This window comes from Tursiops truncatus, chromosome 19 (genome assembly GCF_011762595.2).
Source record: "Tursiops truncatus isolate mTurTru1 chromosome 19, mTurTru1.mat.Y, whole genome shotgun sequence".
NCBI classification, from domain to species: Eukaryota; Metazoa; Chordata; class Mammalia; order Artiodactyla; family Delphinidae; genus Tursiops; species Tursiops truncatus.
In genome coordinates this window covers 44,647,452-44,661,868 of record NC_047052.1, presented here as the reverse complement: position 1 = coordinate 44,661,868, position 14,417 = coordinate 44,647,452, and the positions used below count along the sequence as shown (strand labels likewise).

The window sequence follows — 14,417 nt, the reverse complement described above, 5'->3', positions numbered from 1 at the left end:
TATATAAAGATATTTCAAAGTATTAAAATATGTATAGACATCACTTGGGAAGAGGCCATATATTCCTCATTTTAAAAATCTGTTAATATGACAATGAAAAAAAATCAATGTGATTAAAATAAATACCAAAAAAAATAAATAAATAAAATAAAATAAAATAAATACCAGTTAAGGGAATTCCCTGGCCGTCCAGTGGTTAGGACCCAATGCTTCCACTGCAGAGGACCCGGGTTCGATCCCTAGTTAGGGAACTAAAATCCGCATAGTAGTGTACTAGCACAAAAACAGAAATATAGATCAATGGAACAGGATGGAAAGCCCAGAGATAAACCCATGCACCTATGGTCACCTAATCTATGACAAAGGAGACAAGACTATACAGTGGAGAAAAGACCGCCTCTTCAATAAGTGGTGCTGGGAAAACTGGACAGCTACATGTAAAAGAATGAAATTAGAACACTCCCTAACACCATACACAAAAATAAACTCAAAATGGATTAAAGACCTAAATGTAAGGCCAGACACTATAAAACTCTTAGAGGAAAACATAGGCAGAACACTCTTTGACATAAATTGCAGAAAGATCTTTTTTGACCCACCTCCGAGAGTAATGAAAATAAAAACAAAAATAAACAAATGGGACCCAATTAAACTTAAAAGCTTTTGCACAGCAAACCATAAACAAGACGAGAAGAAAATGGGAGAAAATATTTGCAAGTGAAGCAACTGACAAAGGATTAATCTCCAAAATATACAAACAGCTCATGCAGCTCAATATCGAAAAAGCAAACAACCCAATCAAAAAATGGGTGGAAGACCTAAATAGACATTTCTCCAAAGAAGACATACAGATGGCCAACAGACACATGAAAAGATGCTTAACATCACTAATTATTAGAGAAATGTAAATCAAAACTATAGTGAGGTACCACCTCACACCGGTCAGAATGACCATCATCAAAAAATCTACAAACAATAAATGCCGGAGAGGGTGTGGAGAAAAGGGAACCTTCTTACACTGTTGGTGGGAATGTAAATTGATACAGCCACTATGGAGAACAGTATGGAGGTTCCTTAAAAAACTAAAAATAGGGGACTTCCCTGGTGGCGCAGTGGTTAAGAATCCGCCGGCCAATGCAGGGGACACGGGTTCAATCCCTGGTCCAGGAAGACCCCACCTGCCGCAGAGCAACTAAGCCCATGTGCCACAACGACTTAGCCTGTGCTCTAGAGCCCATGAGCCACAACTACTGAGCCTGCATGCCACAACTACTGAAGCCCATGTGCCTAGAGCCTGTGCTCCGCAACAAGAGAAGCCACCGTGATGAGAAGCCCGTGCACCACAAAGAAGAGTAGGCCCCTCTCGCCGCAACTAGAGAAAGCCCACGCACAGCAACAAAGACCCAACACAGCCCTAAATAAATAAATAAGTTTATTAAAAAAAAACCTAAAAATAGAACTACGATATGACCCAGCAATCCCACTACTGGGCATATACCAGGAGAAAACCATAATCAAAAAGATACATGCACCCCAATGTTCATTGCAGCACTATTTACAATAGCCAGGACAGGGAAGCAACCTAAATGTCCATCAACAGAGGAATGGATAAAGAAGATGTGGTACATATACAATGGAATATCAACCATAAAAAGGAATGAAATTGTGTCATTTGCAGAGACATGGATGGACCTAGAGACTGTCATACAGAGTGAAGTAGGTCAGAAAAACAAATATCGTATGTTAACGCATATATGTGGAATCTAGAAAAATGGTAAAGAGGATCTTATTTGCAAAGAAGAAATAGAGACTCAGACATAGAGAACAAACGTATGGATACCAAGGGGGAGGGAGAGTGAGATGAATTGGGAGATTGGAATTGACATATATACACTATGTATAAAATAGATAACTAATGAGGACCAACCACATAGCACAGGGAACTCTACTCGGTGCTCTGTGGTGACCTAAATGGGAAGGAAATCCAAAAAAGAGGGGATGTATGTATACGTATGGCTGATTCACTTTGCTGTACAGCAGAAACTGACACAGCAGTGTAAAGCAACTATACTCGAATAAAAATAAATAAATAAAATAAATACCACTTAAGTATATTCACTTCTTGAATATCCTTTAGCTGTACTGCACTGATATAATTAGAGACATTTCCCTATAAACACTCTAACATCAATGGAAAAGGAAATTGCCTTTGCAAATTAATGTGAATATGTATACCAAATAGGTAGAAAAGTTCTGGGTACACAGAAAATGCTCAATAAGTGTGGCTAAACATTTTCATTCTTCTCTGAAAAACCAATTAAACTATCATTTTGGATATAATCCTTGCAAAAGTTTTTACAAAATTCTTTTTTTAAAATGAGTTGCATATATAATTTCAAATTTTCTTGACTACTATTATCTACATATTAAGATTGCTTAATATTAGATCATAGCCATTTTTTTTCTTGTAACGGCTAATTCTTATAAACAGGAATTTTATTATCTACATAATATTCTATCTCATGGATATCGTGTGATTTTCTTAACCATTCCATTAGTATAATCATTAATTTTGTGCAAAACCATCCCAAGGTATAACAGTCTTTAATTGCATATCAATTACCCAGGTCTAATCTTTTGGGTTATCACACCTTTGAAAAATGCATCTTTCCAAATATATGCAGTAATTCTATACAAGCACAAGGGATTTGTGGTCCCCTGTAGGCCCCAAAATACAAAGGATCCCTGGATCAGAACACTTGTTCTGGAAAACTAGCGTCCACTAGCCCTTTGACATGCAAGCACTCAACACATTAACACCATATTTTCATCACTGATTTATAGAATCTGAAGGGTGAATGACACAGAATAAAGACAATGTTGAGCATTTATTGTGTGCCATCCTTCAAGACTACTAAACCCGCTGTGACCTCATACCTATAACCAGAATTAAGTAGGATTGTGCGATCTGTATCAGGGCTCACAGGTTTCTCCCGTCAGAGCTCATAGTTTCATACTCAAATGCTTTCATACTCAAATACATAAATGAGCCCCAGAGAAGTGCCAGGGAGGGTAATCCGAGGAAGGAATCCTAATCTTGGGAGTCTTTTTATCCATACGTTCCTAGGAGCCTGTCTCAGGGGCAATTGTTGATTTAAAATTCCGATCTCAGCAGCTGGTATGTACTTTCTTGCTGGAAGGTGTCTTGTAGGACTCAAAACCAGATTTCCCAACTGCGCCCACATTCTTTGGGAGAAGTACATGTTTGAGAGAAGCCTAGAAGCAGCAAAGGGGAAAAAGAGCTATGTGTCACATGACACCGTAGAGCCACTGCAATCCACATTCACAAAAAGGACATGCACCCTGTGTCTCCGTCACACAAGGAGGAACACACACCTCTCTCAGTCTCACAATCGCACTCACTCTAAGAGATAAAATCACCCTCCCCGCTGCTCAAGCGCCCACAGCCCCGACGGGGCGGGCGGACTCGCGTGGCTGCGCTCCGGCCGTCCACGCTTTGAGCGCCTCCCGCAATCCCAGTCTCACCGCCACTGGCTGTCCCTCATGGGCGCCAGCTACGTCTGCGCAGCCGTCTTCGCGGCGACCCAAGCGGATTCTTCCTCGGACGGGTGCCACTCACGCGCAGTACGCAACACGGGACACGGAAAAGGAACCGGAGGTCAAAGTCACCTCGCCGTCTGTGGGACGTGAGGTTCCAGGTTGTTAAAGTCCTGAAGCAAAGCAACTGCCGGGCCGGGCCTGGAGATTTCTGGGAATGACCGCCCCACTGCGCCTGCGCAGCGCTGGTGTCCCAACGCCCGGAGGCCCAACCTGAGGCGGAAGGCGGGTTCAGCTGTTCCCAGGGCCAGGAGGCGGCGAGTGAGGGTGCGGCCGGACCAGAGGATTGTGAGGAGGGGCCTGCGGAGCTCTTCTTTTCCAAGGCTTCAGGCTTGCGTGTGAAGGGTCTGTCCCGTTGAATCAAGTAATATGACCTCGAGGGCCATCCAGTGCGAGCTCTTGAAGTGGGTTCATGATCCAACCAAACTGTGCGTGTTTGTGTCGTGTGTTACGAGTGTGCAGGTGAATGTATCCCTTCCCTAAAACGCTCATTCCACTCGCAATGCCACAGGTGCTGACTACTCCGGTTTTAGAGCTGAAGCCTCTGAGTTTACATAAGGTGTATAACATTATACTGTTGATTAGCAAAGACGTGTTTCCAGGTGAGAAAACCTGGATACAGTGAGACTTTATAATATATTCTCATTGTAGAAAAAGGGAGAATGAGTTTTGGTCCCTTTTTCAAGAATACTGATTGCAGTTCTCTGAAAACTAGAACAAAAAGCAATACCTTATTTACATTTTACAATATTATGTCCACCAGAAATTGTTGTTAAGCGATTCTTTTCATCCCTCTCTGCTCTATTGTGAAGTGGCGAGCTTGACTGCATTTTTAAAAGCCCACAGGTTGAGAAACATCTTTTAATTCGTAATGCCTGGTCATGACATCTCATTGAAAAATACTTTGCTTCTCAGTTGTTTGGGCAGTGAAGATAAATCAGACTCAAAATCTGAAAGGAGGAAGATTATTCTGGGCTATCAGAAGAATTAAGGTTGCATTACACATATATATATTTAGATTCATGAGTGAGTTCATGAGTAAGCAAATGGGAAATGTAAAGTTCTCATCAAAGGATGCCCATATTTCAGTTATCAGCATTACAACATATTTTAAATATGCAATCCACGCATAGATTAACATTTCAAAAGGATATAAAGTTTAACTAAAAATGCGATCAACCTCTTCTGCCATATATTTCAGACATATAGTAGCTAACCTTAGCATGCACAGCATTTTGATTTTAGTGTATATAGCCTTCCAGACGTTATTTTATTTTTTTCTCATAAAATAATTTGACATTTAAAAAAATATTATTGAAGTAAAATTGATTTACAATGTTGTGTTAATTTCTGTACAACAAAGTGACTCAGTTATACATATATATATATACTTTTTCATATTCTTTTCTGTTATGGTTTAATCATAGGATATTGAATTTAGTTCCCTGTGCTATACAGTAGGACCTTGTTGTTTCAGATAAGTTATTTTATTTTTATTAATTTATTTATTTTATTTATTTATTTTTGGCTGCAATGGGTCTTCGTTGCTGCGTGCGGACTTTCTCTAGTTGCGGCGAGCAGGGGCTACTCTTCGTTGCGCGCGGGCTTCTCTTGTTGCGGAGCACAGGCTCTAGACTGCAGGCTCAGTAGTTGTGGCTCACAGGATTAGTTGCTCCACGGCATGTGGAATCTTCACGGACCAGGGCTCGAACCCGTGTTCCCTGCATTGGCAGTCGGATTCTTAACCACTGTGCCACCAGGGAAGCCCCCAGATAAGTTATTTTAAAATAAAATATACAATGTTACACACACACATATGAATACAAAATGTATATGTAATTTCAAATACTATGTATGCTATATGCATATGAAAGTATGTATTTCTTTTTCTTCACACAAATGTGTTTCCATATCAGTACTTAAGGAGTGTCATCATTTTCAACAACTGCAAAATAGACCACAGTATGTGTAGCTGAAACCTTCTCTAAGAAACAAAACTCTACAAATAAATATTATGGATTTTCCTATTTTTTTCTCACAACCAATGCTCAGTTAATATCCCTCCATAAACTTCAGTTTGCACCTATGTAGGCTTACATGTAACTTAAGTTCTCGAAAGTGGTCTTGCTTTTTGCACATTAACTTGTGATACTGACAAATTTCTCACTGTGATTATACCATTTTACATATTCACAGCAGTGTAAGAATATCTGTTTCTGCTACCAACATTTTCCCATTTTAACGCTTAGTTCTTTTTTTCCCTCTCTCCCCCTTTAACTCGCACTTCTAATTCTAAAGCTCCACTTTCACCCAACCTGAAGAAATAATCTAAAAGACTCCTTTTCCATTTGAGTCCAAGCTTAATGAGGGATACGTACCTATAATACCTATAATTTTAGCCTTATCTGTCTTACAAATAGGGCAAAAGTTTAATATTAGTTTGTAGGCTCAGCAAAATAAAATTTCAATCACAAACATACAGGCTGACAACATGATCTAGCGTTCCTATTTGAAGGTTACTTGAGCTTTATAAAATCTTTCTCAGTGTAGGTACTGAAAACTCACGGAACAGCAGTAAAAATGAGTAGGCAGGTGTTTTTTCAGCTAGCGGTGATGGAGAGAGTCCTGCCCTAGGGTTCTGAAGATATCCTAACACACACCTAGATTCTAGACAGATGAGATTGACAGCAGTCTGAGTCGAGTATCCTCAAATCCTACAGGAGAAGGACACAACATGTCACAGGGTGGTGTCACTTGGGAGCAGGATTTCTACTAACAAGAGGATGAGGTGCCCCCTGGTTGCTGTGCAAGGATGTGATTGGCTTCTTTGATTAATTTGTGGCTGACAGGGACATGATTTGGCTGATACGGGAACTAACAGCGTGGTTAGTTTTCTTCCCACTGCTTGGTGGGCATGTCTGGTGAGAAGAGGGGAACTCATGGTTAGGCCTACGGGCCCTGAGAGGTTCAAAGATATTAAGACAGCACATGAAATTTTAGGCCTTGCAATACAAGAGAAGGAGGGAAGCACGTGAAATGTTTGCTCTCTTGTGATTTCATAACAAAAATTAATAAAATTATCTAAGAAATTTTGGAAAACAACATAAAGGAGAATCAAATGCATAATACAGTTCTTGTATAAAAACCTGTGTGAACATTTCAAAATGTTTCTTACAAGGATTTTTTTGATGTACATTTAAATGCACTGCTACTTAGTATATAATATCTCCTGCTTTTGGCACTAAGTATCATGATAAAACAATTTCTACAATATATTTTTTTAATTTTTATTTTATAATGGAGTATAGTTGATTTACAATCCACAATATATTAAGAAATAAAACCTTATACAACTTAATAGAAAGGCAAACAAACAACCCAATTAAAAAATAGGGAGAGGCTCTGAATAGACATTTTTCCAAAGAAGACATACAAATGGCCAACAGGTACAGGAAAAGGTGCTCAACATCACTAATCATCAGGGAAATGCAAATCAAAACTACAATAAAAATATCACCTCACACCTGTAAGAATGTCTATTACCAAAAAGACAAGAAATAAGTGTGGGAAAGAATGTGGAGAAAAGGGAACCCTTATGTACTGCTGGAGGGAATGTAAATTAGTGCAGCTATTATGGAAAACAGTATGGAGATTCCTCAAAAAAATTAGAACTACCATATAACCCAGCAGTTCCACTTCTTGGTATTTAACCAAAGGAAACAAAATCACTATCTTGAAAATATATCTGCACTCCAATGTTCAATGCAGCATTATTTACAATAGCCAAGACATGGAAACAACAAGAGTTCATCAAGAGATGAATGGATTTTTAAAAAATGTGGCATATATACAATTATTATTCAATCATAAAAAGAAGGAAATCCTGCAATTTGTGACAACATGGGTGGATCTTGAGGGCATTGTACTAAGTGAAGTTAGACAAAGACAAATACCAATACTGTATGACCTCATTTATATGTGAAATCTAAAAAAAAAAAAAATCAGAAACAAAAAAACGAAACCAAAGCCATAGATACAGAGAACAGATTGATGGTTGCCGGAGGCAGCGGGGGAAATGGGTGAAGGTGGCCAAAAGCTACAGACTTCCAATTATAAAATAAGTCACGGGGATGTAACATACAGAATGGTGATTATAGTTAATAATACTGTATTACATACTTGAAAGTTGCTAAGAGAGATCTTTTTTTTTTAACCAGTCATCTTTTATTGGGTGTTAGCTATCCATTAGGTTATGAAAGGATTCAGGGGTGCCCCGCAAAGGTCATGGTCAGGAATGCAGAGTGCGCCCTCTTCAGTGGTACTCGCTTGGCCGATCATGTTCTGAAGTTAGAAGGGCAAAATGGTAAGTTTCTTCAAAGGTATGGTGAAAGCACAGGATGCCGGGGAAGGCAACAGGCTAAGATCACATGAAGCCATCCTGAAAATTCCTTTCAGGAGATGATCCAGAACCCGCTTGAGGAATTAGGAGCTGATCTGCCACCTGGCCAGCTTCTTCCTTCCCTGAAGGAACACCCAACTCAGAAAAACAGCACCCAAGAGCCCATCTTTCATTGCTCTGGATGCAACAGACTAGCAAGGGGCTGAATGCTGTCAGAAAGGGCCCATGAAGCCCAGCCAGTGGCCACCACTGAAACTGTTCCCAGCATCTCCCGCCGGACAAACTCCCCTCAGGTCTCAGAACCAGGAATAGCCAGGCTTTTCCAGAGCACTACACAGACATCGGACTGTAGCACTGACCTATTTCCCTCTTCACACTGGCTGCTAGGAAGATAAAGCCAAGTTTTCCACCAACCTTTGGTAGAGCCTACAGTATCTTATAGAATGCTTCCTAAGTATTACCTTTATCCCAGCTTCATCTTATTTTTCCTATCTTTGTCTTTGCCACAATTTTCTCACTTAAAGTATGCTGTATTCTGATAAGTCCTTCCAATTCTTCAGTTGTCAGGAGAATGAAGGACTTGTCAATTTGACAGGGAACCAATACCACCCTGTCAAGGGAAACCCCACCAAAGACAAAGCAACCCAAGAGACTCACTAAATTCCTTGTAAGAATGTCAGTAGTTGAAAAGCACATAAGCTGCCGGCACCATAGAAGGCCCAGCAACGCTCCCTTTCTTCATGTTGAAGTACTTGTTGTAATACCAGTAATAACCTGCAAACAGGAAAGGAAGTCACTTCTCTGAGGGCACACTCTACACCTTCTAATATGAGAGGGCAAAGCTGAGGAAAGGCCTCAGGGAAGGAGGAAACAGTACGCAAAAGAGAGCCACAGGGTGACCAAAATTATAAAGAAAAACACAGAAGGAGGGGGGGCCCTGAGGAGGCTGGCGACCACGCAGGCCCCTAAAGGATGATGACGTGGCTTCCACAGGACTGATCTGACTAGTCCTGCACTTTAAAATGCACAGAGCTGAGGGATAGACCATTTCAAATATTCGTCTCAGTTTTGTCTGGCAGGGAGACAGAATGATGTCTCCTTATGTTTCAAACTCATTTTCCCCAAGTCTTATGACATTTCTTTAAGATGGATGGAGGCAGTGGTACTGATTCTAAGCAACAGAAAACATTCCTTGTCTGAAATACCTCAGAGCCAGCCTTTGATAGGACCCATCAAACATGGAAATTCAAGAGCTAACAATCTCACCCTGTCCTTCTCTACATAACTTACTGATCTGAGAAGGCTTTTACTGGCCAGATTAATTCAGAGCAAAAAGAGACATGAAATACCCAGAGATTTGCTTTTATTTACACATGCCCATAAGGCTCTGGCCTCTTTGAATGCTCCAGCAATGCCTTTAGGGATGAAATCCTGCATTAGTATCCAGCTTGGCAGCTCCCTTAATTTGACATCCAGGAGCTTCTTCAGTGGTACAACTGATGCCACCTTGGAGTCCTGGCTGTCTGCTCCTAAGAGAGATCTTAAAAGTTCTCATCACAAGAAAAAAATTGTAACTATGAACGATGACCCATGTTAACTAGACTTATAGTGTTGATTGTTTCACAACGTACGCAAGAATCATTATGCTGTACACTTGGAACGAATATAGTGTTACATGTTAATTCTATCAGTTATAAAAAAAGAAAAAGAAAACAAATGGATTAAAAAATGGGCAAAACACCTGGAAACATTACCAAAGATATACAGATGCCAAATAAGCATATGTTAAGGTATTCACCATCATATGTCATTAGGGAAGTACAAATTAAAACATGGAAATACCACCACACACTTATTAGAATGGTCAAATTCCAAAATACTGACAACACCAAAAACTGGTGAGGAGGTGGATTACCAGGAACTGTCATCCACTGCTAATGGGAATGGAAAATGCTACAACTACTTTGGAAGAGATTTTGAAGTTTCTTACAAAACTAAACATACTCTTTGCATACAGTCCAGCAATTGCACTCCTTGGTACTTACCCAAAGTAGTTGAAAACTATGTCAACACAAAAACCTGCACACAAATGATTATACCAGCTTTAATCATAATTGCTCAAACTTGGATGCAACCAAGATGTCCTTCAGTAGGTGAATGGATAAATACATTGTGAAACATCCAGATAATGGAATATTATTATTCAGCACTAAGTAGAAATTATCTATCACACCATAAAAAGACATGGAGGAACCTTAAAGGCATATTGCTAAGTCAAAGAATCCAAGTTTTAAAAGCCATATACTGCTATGATTCCAACTATGAGATATTCTGGAAAAGGACACAATAAAAAGACTAGTGGTTGCCAAAGGAGGAGACAGATGAATAGGGAAAGCACAAAGGATTTTTTAAAAAATAAATTTATTTATTTTTGTCTGCTTTGGGTCTTCGTTGCTATGCACGGGCTTTCTCTAGTTGCGGCAAGCAGGGGCTACTCTTCGTTGTGGTGCGCAGGCTTCTTATTGTGGTGGCTTCTCTTGTTGCAGTGTGTGGGCTCTAGGCATGTGGGCTTCAGTAGTTGTGGCTCACAGACACTAGAGCACAGGCTCAGTAGTTATGGCACACCAGCTTATTTGCTCTGCAGCATGTGGGATCTTCCTGGACCAGGGATTGAACCCGTGTCCCCTGCATTGGCAGGCGTATTCTTAACCAATGCACCACCAAGGAAGTCCCAACACAAAGGATTTAGAAGGCAGTGACTATCCTCTGTATATTGTATTTGTGTGTGTATATACACACACACACACACGTTAAACTTTGGTATTATAATGTATGTATGTATAATGTATGTATATCGTTATGCATTTATTCAAATCCATAGAATGTGCAACACCAAGAGTGATCCCTAAGATAAGCTATGGACGTTAGGTGGTTATGATGTGTTCATCCTTGGTAAAAAATGTACCGCTCTGGTGAATGATGTTGATAATGTGTGAAGCCATGCATGTGTGGGGGCAGTGACTCTATAGGAAATCTCCGTACCTCCCTCTCAAATTTGTTCTAAAACTTAAACTGCTTTTAAGAAATAAAATTATGCAAAATAAAAAAAGATTAATAATGAATGTGGTTCCCATTTTTGGAACTTACCAAAAAAACAGTGCTGTGAACATTCTCGTGTATGTATCCTGGTTACTATCTTCAGCTTCACTAGATGTTGCTCTATTTCCCCCAAAGTAAATAAACTATTCACAGTCCCAAAATATATCATAATTCACAAAACATCACTTTCTTTTGACAGTTAATACTGTCAAATTTTAAAATTAGCCTCTGGTGTGTGTGGTGATGATTGAGGTATTAATTTGCCCAGGTTCTCCTTTTGTTTTTATTCCCTAAGTATGCCCCATGTCAGGATTTGTGAATGTGGAAGGGTAGTAGGTTGCCTCTCAATTCCAACAACTTACTCTACTCATAGTACTTGAGGCCACTGATTTGGTCAGGGCTTGGAACCACTTCTCAAGACCTCACAACCTAACCCTCTTACTTCCATTTGAGATATGCTCTTTCCTCAATATGACTGAACAACCTCATCTTCTTGTGAGAGAGCACAAAGTCCTCACTCTGCCTAACCATGCGTCAGGTATTTCTGACTTATCGTTGTGACTCCATGCTCATTACATTTGAAAACTGAAAGGAAGAGTTCAGATTTTGTTTTCTTGTTTAACCTGACTAAAGTGTAATGAATACCTCCTGGACTGTTGCTAGGTGCAGGAGTTTCTTCATTAATGGGAAGAACTGAAGGGAAACTTCATTGATAATTTATCCTTTTACTGTCATCACACATATGGAATTCACTAAAGATGCTAATGAGGAGACTGCATGACTTATTAAAAAGTATAGAGAATGTAGGCAATGTCTCAGCTGAGGAGAAAGAAGCTACAGAAAGTAATTATGAAAAACAATGAGGGACTTCCCTGGTGGCGCAGTGGTTAAGAATCCGCCCGCCAATGCAGGGGACATGGGTTCGAGCCCTGGTCCGGGAAGATCCCACATGCCGCAGAGCAACTAAGCCCGTGCGCCACAACTACTGAGCCTGCGCTCTAGAGCCTGCAAGCCACAACTACAGAACCTGTGTGCCACAATTACAGAAGCCCACGTGCCTAGAGCCTGTGCTCCACAACAAGAGAAGCCACCACAGTGAGAAGCCCACACATTGCAATGAAGAGTAGCCCCCGCTCACTAAAACTAGAGAAAGCCTGCGCAGCAACAAAGACCCAATGCAGCCAAGAATAAATAAATAAATTTATAAAATGCTAAAAAAAAATAGAACATGAAAATTCATCTATTGATCCAGGAGCATGAAGTGAGTTGAGGAAAAAGAAGTCATCAACATTTTACAAGTTACTCATTATGGAGAGCAGGATGAACCTAAATGGTTAATTTTGACACTGATATATACCTTGATAATTTGTATTTCTAGTGTTTTAAATAGTGAACTTATCCTCATTCCCTATTCTTAGACTATTCACCATTATCTTATTGAATGAAAAATATTAAAATTATCTGTGTGTTCATTTTAATTGTTAAAAATAAATATCAAATTTTGTCTAACATTTATGTTAAGTCAAATCACAATTTTTATTTTATTTATTTTTTATTGGAGTATAGTTGCTTTACATTATTGTGTTAGCTTATACTGTACAGCAAAGTAAATCAGCTATACATACATCCCCTCTTTTTTGGATTTCCTTCTCATTTAGGTCACCACAGAGGATTGAGTAGAGTTCCCTGTGCTATACAGTAGGTTCTCATTAGGTATCTATTTTATACATAATATCAATAGTGTATATATGTTGATTTCAATCTCCCAGTTCATCCCACCCCCACCCCCTGTTTCCCCATTGGTATCCATACATTTGTTCTCTACATCTGTGTCTCTATTTCTGCTTTGTAAATAAGATCGTCTATAACAATTATTTCAGATTCCACATATATGTGTTAATATGCTATATCAAATCACAATTTTTTTTTTTTTTTTTTTTTTTTTTTGCGGTAAGTGGGCCTCTCGCTGTTGTGGCCTCTCCCGTTGCGGAGCACAGGCTCCAGACATGCAGGCCCAGTGGCCATGGCTCACGGGCCCAGCCGCTCCGCGGCATGTGGGATCCTCCCAGACCGGGTCACGAACCCTCGTCCCCTGCATCGGCAGGCAGACTCTCAATCACTGTGCCACCAGGGAAGCCCTAAAGCGTTTCTTACAACTATGAGTAGTTTGATGCCTGGTGAGTCTTCCACACAGACCAGAGGTCTTCCCACATTCCTTACATTCATAAGATTTCTCACCACTATGAACTCCATAATGTATAGTAAGTTGATAGCTGTAACTAAAAGCTTTCCAAAGCTCCTGACACACAAAAGTTTTTTCACCAGTATGAATTCTCTTATATATAACAAGGTATGAGGCAGTGTGAAAGGCTTTCCCACATTCCTTACATTCATAAGGTTTCTCACAAGTATGAATCCTCTGAGGTACTTTAAGGGTTGAACTGGCACTAAAGGACTTCCCACACTTGTTACATTTATAGGGCTTCTCACCAGTATGAACACTATTATGTCAAATAAGTCCTTCACATCTTCTAAAGACCTTTCCACATTTCTTATGGTCATAGGGTTTCTCACCAGTATGAATCCTCTTATGTATTTTAAGGGTTGAACTTGCACTAAAGAACTTCCCACACGTGTTACATTCATACGGTTTCTCATCAGTACAAATACTAATGCCGAGTAAGTCCATATACACTAAAGGTCTTCCCACATTCCTTACATTCATAGGGTTGTCTCACCAGTATGAATTCTCAGGTGTGCTTTAAGGCTTGAAATGTACTTAAGATTTCCCACGTTTGTCACATTCAAAAGGTTTCGCACCACTATGAATTCTATGATGTAATCTAAGAATTGGAGCATCACTAAAGGCCTTACCACATTCCTTACATACACAGGATTTCTCACCAATATGAACTCTTCCATGTTGAGCAAGGTTTGAGGCACAACTAAAGGCCTTCCCACATTCTTCATCTTCATAGGGCTTCTCACCACTATGAATTATCTGATACAGAAAAAGAGATGAATATTTTTCATATATAAACGTTCTTCTATGGCTGATTATTATATAACTTGAATCCAAATCTAAACTAAATGAGAAAAAAAGTATTACCATTCCATGGCAAGAAAAAGGAAATGTTCTATAGTACAATTAATAGAAATTTCAAAATCTTCCCCAGTAGAGATGGGTCAGAGAACAGTTATAAAATTTGAAATACTGAAAGGAGAGCTCAAAAAAACATTTTATGGAGTGAAGTGCTGTTAAGTATTTAACAACCAGCTCTACACACACAGAGAGACACCC

At 39.7% G+C, this 14,417-nt stretch overlaps 1 protein-coding gene across 1 annotated transcript in view; it reads right to left on the bottom strand.

The window, feature by feature from the left end:
• Positions 1-14,100, bottom strand: part of LOC117309116 (uncharacterized) — a 38,731-nt gene extending 24,631 nt beyond the window's left edge. Inside the window, exon 1 of the mRNA XM_073795783.1 lies at positions 14,021-14,100. The gene's annotated coding sequence lies outside the window, so the exon portion shown is untranslated. The remainder of the gene's footprint in view (positions 1-14,020) is intronic.
• Positions 14,101-14,417: the final 317 nt, after the last annotated feature.